The following is a 20,026-nucleotide window of genomic DNA, read 5'->3' as shown; positions in this document are numbered from 1 at the left end:
GCACTTCTTTGGGTTGTGGGGGCCAGACCCACGCAAACGCGGGGAGAATGTGCAAACTCCACACGGACAGTGATCAAACCTGGATCGAACCACGGCCTCGGTGCCGTGAGGCAGCAGTGCTAACCACTGTGCCACCGTGCTGCCCCTTCCAAGATGACAGGGATGACAGCAATCTCCCTGACATCCCAGCTGGAACATTGGCTGCTGGGATATTTACGCTAGAACAGAGCCACCGATTAAGGCGTTTCTCCCATGTGCATTCTGGGACGAGTGAAAAGTGCTCCTCGCCTTCCCTTATCCTTACACCCTTTTTCTGTTAATTTCAGAATTCACTCTTGTCCGACAAGTTAAAACCTCTGATTATGGAATGCTGTACTGCAGTCACACTGGCTCATTTTTGGTACCTCACTGATTTTGTTATGATTTTGAGTGATATTCCAGTTTAGAATCGAATCAAAACAAATCAAATCGAACAAGAGTGGCACAGTGGTTAGCACTGTTGCCTCAGGGCGCTGAGGCCTCAGTTCAATCCCGGCCTCGGGTCACTGTCCGTGTGGCGTTTGCACATTCTCCCTGTGTTTGCATGGGTTTCACCCCCACAACCCAAAGATGTGCAGTGTCGGTGGATTGGCCACACTAAATTGCCCCTTAATGGGAAATATGAATTGGGTACTCTAAATTTAAAAAAAAAGGAAAGGTCTCGACCAGGTATATGTGGAAAGGATGTTTCATATCTTGGGTGAGTTAGAACGAGGTGGCCCTATTTAAAAAAAAAAGATTGTCCCTTAATTGGAAAAAGAGAATTGGGTACTCTTTTTTTTTTTTAAATTAAGAGTACCCAATTCATTTTTCCAATTATGGGGCAATTTAATGTGGCCAATCCACCTACCCTGCACATCTTTGGGTTGCGGGGGTGAAACCCACACAGACACGGGGAGAATGTGCAAACTCCACACGGACAATGACCTAGAGCCGGGATCGAACCTGGGACCTCGGCGCCATGAGGCAGCAATGCTAACCACTGCACCACCCTGCTGCCCGTGAATTGGGTACTCTAAATTTATTTTTTAAAACCTTGTTTCCCTCTTCAAGATGCTATCCGACCTGCTGAGTATATCCAACATTTTCTGCTTTTATTTCAGGTTGGCAGTATCTGCCATATTTTGCTTTTGTTTTATTTCTGGATGTTTGTTCTTACATTCCCAACACCTTAACAAAATATGAGCTAGGGAGTAAACACACATTTTTGTTTTTGCATAAAATGGAGCACCGAAAAGCCAACTTTGAAAAGTGAGTGGCACGGTGGCACTGCTACCCAACAGCACCAGGGACCTGGGTTCAATTCCAGCCTTGGGTGACTGTGTGGAGTCTGCACTTCTCCCCGTGTCTGCGTGGGTTCCCTCCGGGTTCTCTGGTTTCTTCCCCAGTCCAAAGATGTGCAGGTTAGGTGGATTGACCATGTTAAATGGCCCCGTAGTATCCAAAGATGTGCAGGTTAGATGGGGTTACAAGGATAGGGTGGGGGAGTGGGCATAGGCAGGGTGCTCTTCGGTGGGTCAGTGCAGACTCAATGGGCCAAATAGCCTCCTCTGACCATAGGGACACCATGAAGATGACATTAATGCAGAAGATTAATTACATTTTGTTAATTGATCGATATCGATCTTCCAAAGAGACAGCACAGATATGATGGGCTGTAAGGTCTCCTACTACGCTGTACAAGCTACTCTCCATTTTAAACCTGGATATATTAAATGGCGGGAATGTATTTGATTAAATGTTGCTTGTCATGTATGTCTTCTGAACCCATTGGCCTGAAATATTAACTCAGTTTCCCACCCCACGGACCCCCAAATGCTCCTTGAGCTGCTGAGTGCTTCCAGCTTCAGAGGCTTCATCTGCCCTCTCTGGTGGACTGAAACGCCCCATGCCACTATGATGAAGAAGAACAGGGGAGCTCCCACTTGGATCCTGGCCAACATCCATCTCTCAATCAACATCACTATAGCACATTAACTCGTCATTACTGCTACTCGTGAGAATTGCTGCACACAATTTGGCTGCTGCTTTTCCTGCATTATAAGAGTGACTACATTTCAATAAAGTCCTTCGTTGGCTGCAAAGCACTTTGCGCTGTCCTGTAGTAGTGAAAAGCACCGGATAAATGCAAATCTTTCTATTTTTATTGGTTCAATCCTCTTATGAAAGTTATTAAAAAATATGCTCCCACCACTCCCCCGGGCGGTTGATGCCAGAACTCGCTGGCTGGGATTTTCCAGCCTTTTACGCGAGCGGGATCTTCAGGTCCCACCAATGTAAACAGGGATTTCAATTCCAGGCACTGTGTGCACAATAAGTGTTTCCTCATGTCTCGACTGATTCCTTTGACAGTGACCCTAACACGTGTCCCCTGGTTACCAACTTTCTGCCACTCAAAACAGTTTCTCTTTATTCACTCTATCAAAACTCTTCATGATTTTGAACAACTCCATCAAATTTCTGGTTAGTCTTCTCTGTTCTAAGGAGAAAACCCCAGCTTCTCTTGTGTCTCTACATCATTCAAGGTTCCCAACGCTGGTACCATTCCAGTAAAGCTTCACACCCAGGCTTGGAAACATACTCTAGCTAAGGCTTTTGTAATATCTGTACTATTAATACATGCAATATGTTTGTTTATTTTAAAACAGACTCCTCCACTTGGTCCAAAGATTTATGTACACACCCACACCCACGTTTCTCTGTTCTTTCTTAGATTTCGAGCATCCAATTCTTTCTTTTCCAATTAAGGGGCAATTTAGGGTGGCCAATTCACCTACCTTGCACATCTTTTTGGGTTGTGGGGGTGAGACCCACCAGACACTGGGAGACTGTGCAAACTCCACATGGACAGGGACCAACCGGAGTCCTCAGTGCTGTGAGGCAGCAGTGCTAACCACATGGCCACTGTGCCGCCCACGTTTCTCTGTTCTTGCACTGAGTTTACAATTGTACCATTCAATTCAGCTTGCCTTCCCTCATTCTTCCTACGAAATGTACCACTTCACACTTCTATGTGTTAAAATTGTATCTGCCATGTCTCTTCAAACTTCACCAGTCTGTGACCTCCAGACGTCTGTTACTATCCGTTGTTAGCAGATGTCAGCCTTGGCTCTCAGTCACAAGGATCTGGATCCAAATTCCATATCAGGGCTTGAGCACAAATATCAAGACCGATGCTCCAGTTCAGGAGTGAGAGAGGGCTGCACTGATGGAGGTGCTGACTTCAACATCAGTAGGATGTAAAAAGGGAGACCCCATCTGTCTGCTTGTGTTGATGTAAAGGAACCTGTTGTAGTGATCTGCATATCTGTGTATATATACAAAGGGTCAATGTAAATGCAATACAACTAAGCAATCACTAGAGGGAGCACGGGAGATGTATAAATACAGAAACAGGAAGTCAGGCACTCTTCACAGGAATGGCAGCTGGTGAGCAGGACACAGGCAGGCAGCTCAGATGTAACATAGTATAAGCGCTGGAGAGAGAACAAACTCACAATAAAGCATCTACTTCAACTGTAAGACTACAAGCTTTATTCAGACACAAGGAATAACACATGGTACCAGGTGTCTTCAGAATGCTTACTAGAAGATTACACAAGATGCAGACACAGAAAGATCGAAATGACAAGAAAACTCGTACCGGACATTCGACGTGGGGAGACTTCGCTGATTTAATTAAATTTGTTGGAACTCCACCACAGCTGACCACAACCGGTAATTTAAGTCTAGCTGGAAAAGTTTTAAACAAATGTTCGAAATATATATCATACTTATGATTTGAAAGCAGCCTCAGAAGAAATGAAAATAGCACTGCTCCTCGCAGGACATGAAGCTAGAGAAATATATAATGGCTTTAAATACTTGAAAGATGAAGACAACACCAAATTAGAAGTAATACTGAAAAAATGTGAAGAGTACTGTAACACCAGTAACAATGCTGCTTTAAGACATTCAATGTTTGGAGACCAAAATGCACAGGGAATGAGTGATGCGAAACTCAACCAATCATTACCAGAACAGAAAGATTTAATGCTGGAAATCGCGAGTGATAAGTGCAGATTGCAAGAAAAATATAACTTTCAGTGCTTACCAAGAAAAAATGCCGATAAAGTTCTTTTCCACGGGTCTAAAGCAGTTAAAATGGCGTCTGAGCACATTTTAAACTGTCCGGGGAACAAAAGATGCAAATCTGGGTCTGCGCATGCGCAGTTGAAATCAGCCGTTTTGCGCGAAGACAGTTCTGCGCATGCACAAGCCGCGCATGTGCAGTTAAAAACAGAAGTTTTGGGCGCAGATCGTTCTGCACATGCGCAGTTGGAAGAAAAGACCGCACAGTGCAGAGATAGATCCGCGTATGTACTGTTTATAAAAAAGCGCACAGTAAAAGAAAATCGATTTGCGCATGTACAATTGATTCCTACGCTTTATGTCACGAGCATCATGACGTCATCAGACGCAGACCACGCCCACTTAAAGGGGAAATGCCCGAAAATCACAAACAAGACTTTTAAAGGCACAAAACCACCAAATTCAACCTCAAAAGGCACAACATTGCCTGAACTTCTACCAGCAGTTGAAAATAACTTTCGCAGCACCCTGGAACAAGCAGTCTGCACCACCCAAAGTGAAGAGCGCAATGACAAATCCAAAACCAAAGAAGATGATTTGTTCATTGAACATGAAGAGAACGATAACAACTCCGAAACAAAAAGAGATGATTTGTTTATCGAAAAATACTACTCGGACATGGCTGAGTTATTCGGATATGCTGATCACAGCATCAGCAACACGGTTGCAAAGCTCCACACGACTCTACTCATGGTAGATGAATCCAATACCATGATGCAATGGCAGATAGTCGATACATTGGATGACAGCAACCTGTCAAATATCCAAGAAGAACACAATCCACACAGCGAGTATTGACCGATTCCATTGAGAGAGCACAGATCGACTCCACAGAGATAACACTGCACGACTCCACATAGAGAGCAATGAAAGACTCCACAAAGAGAGCGACGCAAGCCTCCACAGAGAGCTCGTTGACAGACTCCAAAATGGAAGCAATTAAAGACTCCATAGTGAATGCCATTCATGAACAAGACCATGAAGGTCTACCCACCGTATCTGAGCAACCAGAAGCAGACTATGAAAGTCTACCAAGCTCACATAATCAACAAGACGACAATGTAAGTCTACCCACTGTATGCAAAAACAGTGACAATGTGATCACAATCGACATACAGGATGTGCAGGATCACAGCGAGACTGACAGACCTCAGCTCGTCTATACAGAAGCACTCAACAATCAGAGTAGGGCTACTCATGAGTCCAGAGAGACCACGTCAATTGAAACCTCATCCACTCTAAACGACCCACAAGAAAATGAAATCTTGGAGATTTTGACTCCAGAAGAGGAGCACCAAGAAACCAAAGGTGATTCAAATGTACCGGAAATGACTCCAGAAGAGGAGCACCAAGGAAGCAAAGAAGAGGAATCAAATCCACCACAGATGACTGATGTCACCAAGATCAATGCAACATCAGATCATTCTCACAATCCTCAAGAAGAAATGCCCAACGAAACAGCAGATACCACAGAGGACACTGACACCAATAACTTGGAGAATGACTTGAATTACCGCAGCGCGGTGGCGGAAGTGGGTAGCACGGTTGCCTCACGGCGCCGAGGTCCCAGGTTCGATCCCGGTTCTGAATGAAATGAAAATCGCTTATTGTCACAAGTAGGCTTCAATGAAGTTACTGTGAAAAGCCCCTGGTCCGGCACCTGTTCGGGGAGGCTGGTATGGGAATTGAACCGTGCTGCTGGCCTGCTTGGTCTGCTTTAAAAGCCAGTGATTTAGCCCAGTGTGCTAAACCAGCCCCAGTCACTGTCCGTGTGGAGTTTGCACATTCCCGCCGTGTTTGCGTGGGTTTTGCCCCCACAACCCAAAAAGATGTGCAGGCTAGGTGGATAGGCCATGCTAAATTGCCCCTTAATTCGAAAAAATTAATTGGATACTCTAAATTTATTTAAAAAAATAAAAAATAAAGAAAATAAATACATATTAATTGGCTTTGTAGAATAACCAATATCTTCACCACCTGTACAGATATACATATCATAAGTAATCTAACTGTTTTGTACAATTTTCTTGAACACTGTACAGAAAATATGTAAAAGAAAAAAGGGGGGATGTAGTGATCTGCATATCTATGTATATGTACACACAAGGGGTCAATGTAAATGCACTACAACTACGCAATCACTAGAGGGAGCACGGGAGACGTATAAATGCAGACAAACAGGAAGTCAGGCACTCTTCACAGGAATGGCAGCTGGTGAGCAGAACACAGACAGGCAGCTCAGATGTAACATAGTATAAGCGCTGGAGAGAGAACAAACTTACAATAAAGCATATACTTCAACTGTAAGACTACGAGCGTTATTCAGACACAAGGAATAACACACCTGTGGCAGTATTTAAAAGAGGAGTTGGGGGTGGTGGACAACAGTGGCTGGAGGGTTATCGTTGGTGTCCCATCCAACATTTCCCCCTCGAAAATCAACATTATAAAAATCAGGAGTGCGATCGAACCAAGTGGGAACAGAGTGCATTAACGAGCGCGTTTAGCCAGATATTTCCTGGTGCTCGCAATGCCGAGTAACACCACGCCATCTACTAGGACTCTGAATTCGGGTCCTGAGTGGGGAACGCCCCGCCGAGGAAACAGTTAGCCCCATTTCTTACACTCAGTGCAGGAGGGGATCGGGACAACTTGTTTTAAATGGCGTCCCGATTTCTCAAGCCCCAACGCACCTATAAACGGGATTCGCAGGCCCCTCCGCATCGGCGCAGGGCACCCCTGGGCCCGATCTTCATGGTGGGTAGAATGCCAGCTTTACACTGCCAGCCTGGCACCTGCCAGCTGGCAGTGCCAGAGTGCCACCCTGCCCGAGGACAAGCACCTGGGGACATACTATCCTCTGGGAGACCCCCAAACTAGTGCCACCTGGTCCCCGTTTGTGGAGACCAGTACTCAACTGTGCTCGCCCAAGGTCTCCGAGGCGAAGGGACTAGATCCCAACACCTCAGGTGGATCGTGGGAGGACATGTAAGAGTGAGACAGGGCAGCACGGTGGCACGCTGGTTTAGCACACGGAGCTAAATCGCTTGCTTTTAAAGCAGACCAAGGCAGGTCAGCAGCACGGTTCAATTCCCGTACCAGCCTCCCCGAACAGGCGCCGGAATGTGGCGACTAGGGGCTTTTCACAGTAACTTCATTTGAAGTCTACTTGTGACAATAAGCGATTTTCATTTCATTTCATAGGCACGGAGGACCCGGGTTCAAATCTCGGCCCCGGTTCACTGTCTGTGAGGAGTTTGCACATTCTCCCTGTGTCTGCGTGGGTTTCACCCCCACAACCCAAAGGTGTGCAGAATAGGTGGATTGGCCACGTTAAATTGCCCCTTAATTGGAAAAAATAATTGGGTACTCTAAAAAAAAAAACTAAGAGTGAGACTAGCAGATTTGCATAATAGTGGTCCCACCCACATGAGCGAGATTCAGATCGCGATGACTCACAAGATCCCTTTAGATCTCGGGAGGCTTGGCAAGCTGGGTAGATCCCAGAAGAGGGATCTCCTGGCATCTACTGGCCATGCCGCCTTTCTGGCGAAATGCACAATGTAGATCGTGCCCCAGATTATCTGATCATTATCAGATGGGAATAAACTGTGCACAGATTGGCTGCTGCTTCCATATTACAATAGTGACCACACTATAAAGCACTTTGAGACATCCGATGGTTGTGGGAATGTTATGTAATGCAAGCCATTTTTTTCTTAAATATTACATTTCCAAGTTTCATATCAGCTGCCAGTTTTGAAATTATGCCCTTGAAGATCATGTTCAGGTGATTAACACTGTAGATATCAATTGCTTCCGGGGTCGGTTAGCTCAGTTGGCTGGTCAGCTAGTTTGAGATGCAGAGTGACGCCAACAGCGTGGGTTCCAATCTCATACCAGCTGAGATTATTCATTATCCGGTTATAACCTTGCCCCTCACCTGAGGTGTGGTGACCCTCAGGTTAAATCACCGCCAGTCAGCTCTCAAAGTGGAGAACAGCCTATTGATCCACTGGGACTGTGGTGACATTTAGATTTTTTTTACTTTCTTCTGCAGCCTGAAGCATTTTGGCTCTGGTCTAACTTTCACCCGGCATTCCTGCATCATCATTCTCATCTGTTCAAAGTGGAGGTTTGAAATACTCCTGGCTAGTGGCGGCTGCATTGCTTCCTACAAATGATGCCATCAGTTCATTTCTGCGGCACTCTGAACTTCAGGATGCCCAAAAGTTGTTTAGAGCCAATTAAGTACATTTTAGAAATGAAGTCACTGTTTTAAATGTAGGAATCGTGGCCCAATTTCCACACAGCACAACCCCACAACAGCAGTATGAAATTGACCAGATAATCTGGTTCAGTGATGTTGGTCGAGGGATAAATAAATAATTTTTTAAAAAGATATAGTACCCAATTCTTTTTTTCCAATTTAGCGAGGCCAATCCACCTAACCTGCACATCTTTGTTGATGTTGAGACCCACGCAAACAAGGGGAGAATGCGCAAACTCCACACAGACAGTGACCCGGGGCCAGGACCGAACCTGGGTTCTCGGAGCGATAAGGCAGCAGTGTGCCACCGTGCTGCCCGGGATAAATAAATAGTGACCAGTGCACCATGGAAAACTCCTCTGTTCTACTTCAAAGGTCACCATGGCATCCTTTATAGTTACCCGCGGGAGCAAATGGGACCTCACTTAGAGCCATCCAAAACAAGCATCTCCAGCAGTGCAGCATTCCCTCAATACTGCACTAGGATGCCAGCAATGGTAACACGCTCAAGTCTCTGGGCTAACAACGATCTGACTCGAAGATGAGAGTCTTGAGCCATGGCTGATATGTACAACTGGGGTCCGTGCTCTTGGGTTAGGAAGAGGAATCATTTTTTTTTTCAATTAAGGGGCAATTTAGCGTGGCCAATCCACCTAACCTGCGCATCTTTTTTTTTGGAGGGGTAGGGGCGAAACCCAAGCAAACACTGGGAGTGTGTGCAAAATCCACACGGACTGTGACCCACAGCCGGGATCGAACTTGGGACCTCGGCGCCGTGAGACAGCAGTGCTAACCACTGTGCTGCCCTTGGGAAGAGGAAACTTGTAGAGTTTGCAGGATTGTCCTGGAGTCTCCAGGACTTCAAGCTAATACCCTAGCTGATGCTGTAGGCAACCCAGGAGAAAGATCATCAGGCCTTTAAAAAGGCTATTTTACCAGGTTGGGGCACTTAGCGGTCAATTGATAAAAACTCAGGAATACATCCCCACCACTGTTGGTGACCCCCTGAGCCAGGATTTCTGTAGCTTCAGGCCATTAGGAGGAGAGAACAGGGCCCAGCTATAAATGGCATTAGAACAGTCCATACTCAAAAAAAGGGAACCAATCAATAAGTGACACAGCAGAGGATAAGCGACACCGCAATGCCGTTCCCAACAGGGATTGAGCCTTTCAAGACAGGATAAGTAAAACTTGCTTTGACATGGCAGCATTGATGGTGTTGGGGCATCTCAAAGGGCTTCACAGCCGATGGCATACTATTGAAGTGCAGTCAGTGTTGTAATGTGAGGAAACAAGGCGGTGAATTTGTGCACAGCAAGGCTCTACAAACAGCAGTGTGATGTTGGGGGAGGGACAAATATTGTCTAGGAAAGCAGCAAGAGCGCCCTTGTTTTTCTTTGATTTGGGATGGAAAAGCCATTGGATATTGTAGTTCCCCCTGAGAAGGCAGATGAATCTTTGTTTCAAGTCTCATCGAAAAAATGCAACATTCTCTCAGCGCCGTACTGAAGTACCAGGGTAGATTATGGGGTCAACTCACAATTTTCTGTCTGAGAGACGCGACTGTTATCCCCCCCCCCCCCGTGGTACAGTTGACAGGAGGGGAAGAATTCCTTTTTCTAAATTAATTTACGGGATGTGGGCATCGCTATTAGGCCAGCATTTAATGCCCACCTCTTTTTTTTTTTAATAAACATTTTATTGAGGTATTTTTGGTATAGTGACAACAACAAGATAAACAATATACATGAAACCATAAACATAGTGCAAAAGTCATTTACCTCTCGTGCAGGTTCCACCCTTATTAACCCCCTACTCTAATCTAAACTACTTCCCCCCCCAACCCCCCCTCCCAACGATTAATTTCCCGCAAAGAAGTCGACGAACGGTTGCCACCTCCGGGTGAACCCTAACAGTAACCCTCTCAAGGCGAACCTGATTTTTTCCAAACAGAGAAAGCGAGCCATGTCCAATAGCCAGGTCTCCGACTTCGGGGGCTTGAGTCCCTCCAAGCTAATAGTATCAGTCTCCGGGCTACCAGGAAAGCAAAGGCCAGAACATCTGCCTCTTTCTCCTCCTGGATTCCCGGGTCTTCTGACACCCTGAAAATCGCCACCTCTGGACTCAGCGCCACCCTTGTTTTTAACACCGTGGACACGACGTCCGCAAACCCCTGCCTAAATCCCCTAAGCTTTGGACATGTGGACATGTCCTCCCGCACATTTTGCGCACCTGTCTTCCACCCCAAATAATCTGCTCATCCGGGCCACTGTCATGCGAGCCCGGTGAACAACCTTAAATTGTATCAGGCTGAGCCTCGCACATGTTGCAGACGCATTGACTCTAATCAACGCGTCTGCCCATAGGCTATTCTCTATCTCTCCTCCCAGCGCCTCCTCCCACTTGCGCTTCAGCTCCTCGGTCTGCATCTCCTCCGACCCCATAAGCTCTTTATAAATGTCCGAGACGCTCCCTTCTCCTACCCACCCTCTGAAAACTACCCTGTCCTGAATCCCCCTTAGCGGTAGGAGCGGGAAGGTTGACACCTGTTTAGGAAGGAAGTCCACACCTGCAGATACCTGAATTTGTTTCCCCTCGCCAACCCAAACTTTTTCTCCAACGCCCTCATACTCTCAAAGCTCCCCTCTATGAACATATCCCCCATCCTCTCAATACCCGCTCTCCGTTAATGCATATCCCTAGTTGCCCTTCAGAAGGTGGTAGTGAGTTACCTTCTCGAACCGCTGCAGTCCTTCAGGTGCAGGTACATCCACAGTGGTTAGGGAGGGAGTTCCAGGATTTTGACCCAGTGACAGTGAAGGAACGGCAATATAGTTCCACATCGGGGTGGTGAGTGACTTGGAGGGGAACCTCTAGGTGGGAGTTTCCCAGGTCTCTGCTGCTCTTGGCCTTCTAGATGGCAGTGGTTGTGGATTTGGAAGGTGCTGCCTAAGGAACTTGGTGCGTTCCTGCAGTGCATCCCAGAGATGGCACACATGGTTGCCATTGTTCATCAGTGGTAGAGCGAGCAAACAAGCAGGCTGCTTTGTCCTGGAGGGTATCAAGCTTCTAGAGTGTTGTTGGAGCTGCATTCAGCCAGGCAAGTGGAGAGTATTCCATTCCACTCCTAGCTTATGCCTTGTAGATGGTGGACAGGCTTTGGAGGGGACCTCCCTCCGGGCCCTCGCCACGGCGGCGCTACCATCCCCACCCAAAAAACACTCCAGCAGCCCGGTGGTGATGGCCACCTTCCAGTCCTGGAACCAACTACGGCAGCAATTTGGCCTGACCAAAATGTCGGACAAAGCTCCCATCTGCAACAACCATAGGTTCACACCAGTGCTGACTGACGCCACCTTCAAAAAATGGGGACAGGACGAGGGGACACTGACAGCCAGGGACCTATACACGGACGGCAGGATCGCAACACTGGACGAACTGACAGAGAAATTCCAGCTAACCAGGGGGAACGAGCTAAGGTACCTGCAACTCAAAAACTTCATACGAAAGGAGACAAGGACGTACCCACAACCGCCACAACAGACATTACTGGAAGAGTTACTGGAGGCAAGCATACTAGATAAAGGAAACTGTAGCGACATGTATGACCGACTGGTAGAAAAGGCCGACACCGTATTGGACGCAACAAGAAAGAAATGGGAGGATCTGGGGATTGAAATAGGGTGAGGACTCTGGAGCAAAGCACTGCAACTCCACCTCCACATGCGCAAGGCTCAGCCTGACGCAACTAAAAGTGGTACATAGAGCCCACTTAACAAGAACTCGTATGAGTAGGTTCTTCCTGGAGGTGGAGGACAGATGTGAACGGTGCCAAGGAGGCCCGGCCAACCATGCCCACATGTTCTGGTCTTGCCCCAGACTTGCGGGGTACTGGACAGCCTTCATCGAGGCAATGTCCAAAGTGGTGGGGATGAGGGGGGAGCCATGCCCTAAAGTGGCGGTCTTCAGGATATTAGACCAGCCAGATCTATTCCTGGGGAGGAGGGCGGACGCCCTTGCCTTTGCCTCCCTGATCACCTGTCGTAGAATCCTGTTCGGCTGGCGGTCAGCAGCACCACCCAAAGCTGCAGACTGGCTGTCTGATCTCTCAGAATCTTTCCAAATGGAGAAAATCAAATTCGCCATCCGAGGGTCAGACGACGGCTTCCACAGAACGTGGGAGCCATTCACCCAATTGTTCTGGGACCTGTTTGTGGCCAACGAACAAGCAGAAGAATAGCCAGGTAGCCAAGAATCAGGGGAAAGAAGCCAAGGCATGAGAGAGAGAGATAGACTGGGAGAGGGGGGTGCGGGGGGGGACTACTACACCTAAGAGGAAGGAAAGGCGAACCACAGGAGAGGGGGGGGCGGGGGGGGGCAAGAGTGAAGAGACAGGGAACAATAGAGGAGAACCAGGGAGGTGGGGGGGGGGGGGGAAAAAGAGGTAGGGAAATGATAGCCGGAAGGAGGGCACGGGAAACGATAACAAACTTGGCATCTACAGGAACAGAGAGCAAGGAGCGGAGGTGAGCGCTAGAAGACAACGGCAGCGAAATCCATCCGGGAGAAGCAAGTGACAACACCAACACCAGACCCATTTGCGTATTACCCTCTCCAATTGTTTTTCCAGCACCCAAATGTATATCTACCTCCCCAGTCTCCCCCCCACCCCTCACACACACAAACAGATGCCTACTTATGTATTGTAAATAATATTGCCAAAGAAATAAAAAATTGATGAAGCAGCTGAAGATGGTTGAGCCTCGGACTCTACCCTGAGGAACTCCTGCAGTGATGTCCTGGAGCTGAGACAATTGACCTCCAACCATCACAACCATCTTCCTTTGTGCGATGTATGACTTCAACCAGCGGAGAGTTTTTCCCCTTATTGCAATTGTCTCCAGTTTTGCTCGGGCTCCTTGATGCCATACTTGGGCAAATGCTGCCTTGATGGGTCATTCTCACCTCACCTCTGGCATTCAGCCCTTTTGTCCATGTTTGAACCAAAGCTGTAATGAGGTCAGAAGCTAAGCGACCCTGGTGGAACCCAAACTGAGGATGGGGATATTTGTGGAGCCTCCTTCTCCAGTGAGTTGTTTAATTGTCCACCACCATGTGGCAGGACTACAGAGCTTAGATCTGATGCGTTTGTTGTTGAATCGTTCAGCTCTATTATTTGCTGCTTATGCTGTTTGGCACACAAGTAGTCCTATGTTGACGCCTCATTTTTCGGTCTGCCTGGTGTTGTTTCTGGCATGCCCTCCTGCACTCTTCATTGAACCAGGATTGATACCCTGGCTTGGTGGTAATGGGAGTGTTGGGGATATGCCGAACCATGAGATTGCAGATTGTGGTTGAGTACAATTCTGCTGCTGATGGCCCACAGCACCTCATGGGTGCCCAGTCTGGAGTTGCTATATCTGTTCGAAGTCTATACCATTTAGCATGGTGGTAGCACCACACAATATTTCTCTGGGACACAAAGTTAAAAGATCTTTAAAAAATATTCACTCTTGGAATGTGTGTGTCGCTGGCTCGGACAGTATTTATTGCCCATCCCTAATTGTCCTTGAGAAGGTGGTGGTGAGTCATCGTCTCAAACCACTACAATCCATGTGGTGGAGGTCCAACCACAGTGCTGTTTGGGAGAGATTTCCAGGATTTTGGCCCAGTGACAGTAAAGGTACGGTGATATAGTTCCAAGTCAGGTTAATCTGTGGCTTTGAGGAGAACTTCCAGGTGGTGGTGGTACCCTTGTCCTTCGAAGTGGTAGAGGTGACATGTTTGCAAAGTGCTGTCAAGGAGCCTTGGTGAGTTGTTGCACTGCATCTTGTAGATGGCACACACTACTGCCACTGTGCATCGGTGGTGGAGGGAGTGAATGTTGAATGCTTGTGCAAGGGGCAATCAAGCAGACTGCTTTGTTGTGGACAGTATTGAGCTGCTTGAGTGTTGTTGGAGCTGCACTCATCCAGGCAAATGGCAAATGGAGAGTATTCCATTGCACTCCTGACATGCGCCTTGTACAAGTGGACAAGGTGATGCTTTGGTGGACAGGCTTTGGGGAGTCAGGAGGTGAATTGGTTGCCACAGAATTCCCAGCCTCTGATCTGCTCTTACAGCCGGAGTATTTATCTGTTTTTTCAGATTAAGATTCTGGGCAATAGTAATCTTCAGGCAGTTGATGGTGGGGGATTTAGTGATAGTAATGCTGTTGAATATCAAGTGGAGTTGACTGACTCTTGTGCATGTTATTTGCCATTTATTAACCAAGCCTGAATGTTCTTCCGGTCCAGTTGCATGCACTGACAACCTCAGTATCTGTATTAAAAGTAACATGTTTGTGCTTGTCTGCTGCTTTTAATGAAAATATTGTATGTGGGTGATAATACTTCTGCATTTTATACTGAATGCTAATGAGCACTCAGGTGCTTCACAAGTAATGGAAACGACTCCATTTCTTTAACAGCCCTCACAACGTCAGCCTTGTAAGTAAGATAACCCCAATGTAACTGTGATGCTCACTTTGGTCGGGGCTCATCTCCTGTTCAACAGCATCAGTACTACCACACTTCCTGGTGTCAGTATCCAAATACAATAATTTCAGAGCCATCACTGTCGGGGATGAAAGCTGGACGTTCAGAAAGGGTATTAAGGGATATGCAACTGAGGCAGGATGGTAGACTCCAGATCAGCCATGATCAATCTGAAAGCTAAGACAGGCTTGGCAGGCTGAATGTCCTCCTCCTGTTCTATGTTCATAGCGTGCCAATTCTCCAATGAGAATATTTTCATTAAAAGCAGCAGGCTAGTGCCAAAATGCTACTTTTAATACAGATACGGAGGCCATCAGTGCCCATGTACAATTAGACCTGAAGGACATTCAGGGTTTTCGTCAATAAATGGCGCATAACCTGCACAAGGGTCAAACAATGAGCTCTGATGACTATGGAGTTACCTCATACTACTTATGAATTTTTTGGTCCTTCCTGCCAATGGCAACCATCCCCCACCCCCCGGCAGCAAGGCTGGCAAACAACGCAAAAGGCCGTCAACGGGACTGGAAGATCCCTCCACTGGCCAATGGTGAGCCAGAGGGGATGGAAAGTCCCGCCCATTATGTTTGTCAGCTGGGATGAGTGAGGAGTCTGGCTATTCTACCATGGAGTGCATCACCACCATGTCTGACATTCACAGATATGCAAGGATTGATTCTGCATTGTCAGCAGGGAGTATTTAGCAAAGAGATGGTGGCGTAGTGGAAATGTCACTCGATGAATAATCCAGAGGTCCAGGCTAATGCTCTGGCGGAATTTAAATTCAGTTAATAAAATCTGGAATTATAAAGCTAGACTAACGGTGACCATGAAATTATCATCGATTGTTATAAAAATCCATCTGGTTCACTAATGTCCCTTTTTTAAAATAAATTTAGAATACCCAATTCATTTTTTCCAATTAAGGGGCAATTTAGTGTGGCCAATCCACATATCCTGCACATTTTTGGGTTGTGGGGGCAAAGCCCACACAAACACGCCAAGAATGTGCAAACTCCACACGGACAGTGAACCAGAGCCTGGATCGAACCTGGGACCTCGGCGCCGTGAGACAGCAGTGCTAACCACTGTACCACCATGGTGTCCTCACTAATGTCCCTTTAAGGACAGAAATCTGCCATCCTTACCCAATCTGGCCTACATGTGCCTCCAGACCCGCAGCAATATGGTGGACTCCTAAATAGCTGAGCGAACCACTCCGTTCAAGGGCAATTAGGGAAGGGCAACAAATGTTGGCCTTGGCAGTGACGCTAACATTCCACAAATAAAATAACAAAATAATCATGAGAAGGCAGTGCATAATGGCAGTGCAAAATTTCTTGTCACATTCTGATGAGCACTAATCCTTGTTGGGAATGTAGCAGGGAACATGGAGATGTGAGATTTGAACCAGATGAATTCTAACCTCTCCTCGCCACTCTTTCCTTCCCTTGTCTCTGTCCGCCATAGGGATGAGCTCACTACCTGGATTGACCGCGATGCCACTATAGTGGAATAGCTCCACTGACACTCAGTCCTTAAGACTCGAGAGTCGGTGACTGAATGTGCCCCAGCATGAGATAACATGCAGTTTCATTACTCACCATGCTAGCTGCACTATGGAACGACTAATGTTTCTGAACGGTGTCACTATGAGATTTCAATGGTCAGATAGTAGCTGGCGATAATACAGTGTAAACCACCAAAGTGCTTAATGTCTTACTTTAGAAACTTGACTTTCCTGTGACCAATGCAGAGACAAGCTTCTAAGTGTGCAAGATTCTTTACAATTTTATACAATGCTTTGAAATGTCTTACCCGTTCGTGCTTCTAAAATCATAGAATATACAGTGCAGGAGGCCATTCAGCCCATTGAGTCTGCACCGGCCCTTACAAAGAGCACCCTACTGAAGCCCACGTATCTCCCCTATCCCCGTAACCCAATAACCCCCAAGTAACATTGACACGAAGAGCAATTTAGCATGGTCAATCCACCTAACCTGCACATCTTGGGACTGTGGGAGGAAACCGGAGCACCCGGAGGAAACCCATGGACACGGGGAGAATGTGCAGACTCAGCACAGACAGTGACCCAGCCGGGAATCGAACCTGGGACCCTGGAGCTGTGAAGCAACTGTGCTAACCACTATGCTACTGTGCTGCCCAAGCTCCTTCTGATTAGTTTTCTCAGAGTCACCACCCATATTTAGTTTTCTCAGAGTCACCACCCATATTTAATCAATCAAGCACAGTGAGCATCGATCAGTTATCAGACTTGCACAAACATAAAACAACTAAACAGTGCACTCAGTGTGTCTAACGGTGAGGATGGATGGTCAGCAGGGTCCAAAAAGGAACTTCGCCGCATTTATTTCGAAATCATTCCTCCTCTCCCCACCACTTCCACCCATCTCCTACACCACTATCCTCCACATCTCCTCTCTCCCCCATCGCTCTCCCCTTCCCTCACGTCAATCCTTGCTCACCGCTTCCCTGCACACCTCACTCCTTCCACCATTTTCCCCCTCTCCAGCATGCATAGACTCCAGGTGGAGCCCACCGCACACCATAATCCCAGTAAATTTACTGTTCTTCCTCGGGGAGCTAATGTTGGAGTGCTCTTGTGTAAGGCATTGCTCCTTTGTCTCGTCCTTGATTTTCACACCCACGTACCTTCAAACCCAAGGACGGGGGAGTTGGGGGGCCGGGGGGGGGAGTCAGTGGTTTGCAACCGAAAGCAGGGCAGATGAATAATTTGTTCTGTTTCCAGAACCAGTAGCAGAAGCATTGACGTGAATTCCAGCGATCATTTGCTCTGTGTCGAGCATGAACTGGTTCAGCACAGACTGAACGAGTCCGCACAGCATGCATCAGGAGAGGGGGAGGGGGGCGGTGTGTCATGACACATTCATGTATCATTTTGCAAAGCTGAGGGCTCAGAAATACAGACCACGTGGAGGGAAGTGAGTCTGGATGGCTGCTTTTGACCAACATCCTCCCATAGATCTGTTAAAAAGAAATAGCTGCAGATTGCACCTGCAAGATCAGGGGAAAGTGCTCCTTGTTTAAAAGCGAGGGTGCAGCCACACTGTTTGAAGAATTTAGCCAGTGTTTAATCTGGGCAATGCCCAAATAATTTGAACAAGCACACAGTTCTCCAATAAACCTTCTCCCAAGTGCATGTCGAGGTATAAAGTGTGGGTTTCTACGCCCATGTGCGTGTATCTTTCAAGAATGTGCAACCAGCCGGATTTTGAGTGGACGAGAAAAAAAATAAGTGAGTTCTGAAAAATTTCCAATGTCTTGAAGTTACCATCAGCAACATCAGTAGTTTAACATCTCGAATATTGCGTTGTCCGCACTGTATGGTTTATAAGCTCACGGTTCTGCAAAAATAGCTTTGTCAGAGGAACGCCCATTGGCTGATATACCAAGGTAGGGTGCTCTTTCAGAGAGTCGGTGCAGACTTGATGGACCGAATGGTCTCCCTCTGCACTGTAGTGATTCTATGGATCGAAATAGCCTTTCCACAGAACTGATTAAAGGTAATTCCACCGGGAAACGGTTCGGTTTCTCTCTCCACAGATGCTGCCTGACCGGCTGAGTAACATTTTTGTTGTTAATTTGGATTTCTCCTTGCCGCAATACTTTGCAAATTGGATTAGCTGAACTTAAATTTTTGGCTCATTGCCTGTGAATTAGAATGCCGTGGGTGCAAAACCTCACTCCAACACTAGAGTATGTGGTAAACCACTGTGTTCCTATATTAAGGGGTGTACGGTAGAACTTGCACTACAGGTTCACCTGGGCCCCTGCATGCTAGCTCCGCCCAGGAGCCAGGTTATAAATATGCGTGGCCTTCAGCTCGCAGCCATTTCGTCAGCTGCTGTAGGAGGCCACACTTCAGATACTAATAAAGCCTCAGTTTGAATTCTACTTTGTCTCCAGCCAAATTGATCGTGCCTCAGAGTACAAAATCTAGGCTGACAAGGTCCACCACAGACGAGACATTAAAACCAAGACTTTGTCTGACCTGTCAGGTGGATTAATAAAATCCCATAGCAACTATTTGATGAAGAGCAGTACAATGCTCCCAGGCATCCTGGCCACTACTTTTTTTCTCAACCAAGATCACTTAAAAGAACACCTTGGATTGTCACATTGCTGCAATTATCACATTGCTGGTCGCCACAATACAAGAAAGATGCAATTAGACTGGAGAGGGTACAGAGGAGCTTTACCTGTTGCCAGGAATGGTGAATTTTAGCTCGGAGGCAAGATTGGATAGGCTGAAGTTGTTTTCCTCAGAGCAGAGGAGGGCGAGGGAGATTTAATTGAGGTATATAAAATGACAGGCCACAAACAGCGTGGACAGGAAGGGACTATTTTTCTTAGCAGAGAGCTCAATCAACAGAGTGCATAGATTTAAAGTACTTTTTTTTTAGAAAGGTTAGAGGGGTCTTGAGGGAAACCTTTCACTCAGAGGGTTGGTGGGGTGTGGAACGTAGTTACCGAAAAGCAGAAACACTCACTCATTTGAAAAAACACTTGGGGGGGGGGGGGGGGGTGGAAGAGGATATGCACTTGAAGTGCTTGTCCTTCAGAGGGGCTGAGTGTACTCCACCTGTTAAACTTCCGACCTTTATTTTGCCGTTCGTGAGCTGTGTTCAAATTGGCTGCCACATTTCCTCCAATACCAGTGACTGCACTTCAAAGGTATTTTACTGGTTCCAAAGGGTTTGGGGATATTCGGAGGTTGAAGCTGCAATATGAATGCAAGCTTTCAAGACGGTAAACTAATAAATCTCTCCTTTCCAGCCTTACTAGAATGGACTGCCAGTCAGGCGCTGAGCTCACGGTGGAGTGAGTTCCATTGAAGAGAATCATGGACCAGTTAGTTATCCCAAGGGAAATCTGCAGCATGGTGCAGGATAACGAAGCTCAAGAGGATAGATAGAGGCAGGCAGGTTTTGTAACTGCAGGAAAACAAAGCATTTAGCATATTCTTGGATAACCTGCTCTGTTAAAGCATGAAGCCTGTTAGCACTGC

General features: G+C 47.0%; 1 protein-coding gene and 1 long non-coding RNA gene across 6 annotated transcripts in view; one reads left to right on the top strand and one right to left on the bottom strand.

The window, feature by feature from the left end:
• LOC140393935 (F-actin-monooxygenase mical1-like) overlaps nt 1–20,026 on the bottom strand; it is a 284,293-nt gene that overhangs the window by 204,318 nt on the left and 59,949 nt on the right. The window lies entirely within an intron of this gene.
• Nucleotides 19,632–20,026, top strand: part of LOC140393936 (uncharacterized) — a 61,451-nt gene continuing 61,056 nt past the window's right edge. Inside the window, exon 1 of the long non-coding RNA XR_011935787.1 lies at nt 19,632–19,692. This is a non-coding gene — a long non-coding RNA (uncharacterized lncRNA). The remainder of the gene's footprint in view (nt 19,693–20,026) is intronic.

The sequence above is a fragment of the Scyliorhinus torazame genome, chromosome 17 (assembly GCF_047496885.1).
Source record: "Scyliorhinus torazame isolate Kashiwa2021f chromosome 17, sScyTor2.1, whole genome shotgun sequence".
Lineage (NCBI taxonomy): Eukaryota > Metazoa > Chordata > Chondrichthyes > Carcharhiniformes > Scyliorhinidae > Scyliorhinus > Scyliorhinus torazame.
The sequence above is the reverse complement of the archived record's forward strand: the minus strand, read 5'-3'. Positions and strand labels throughout refer to the sequence as shown.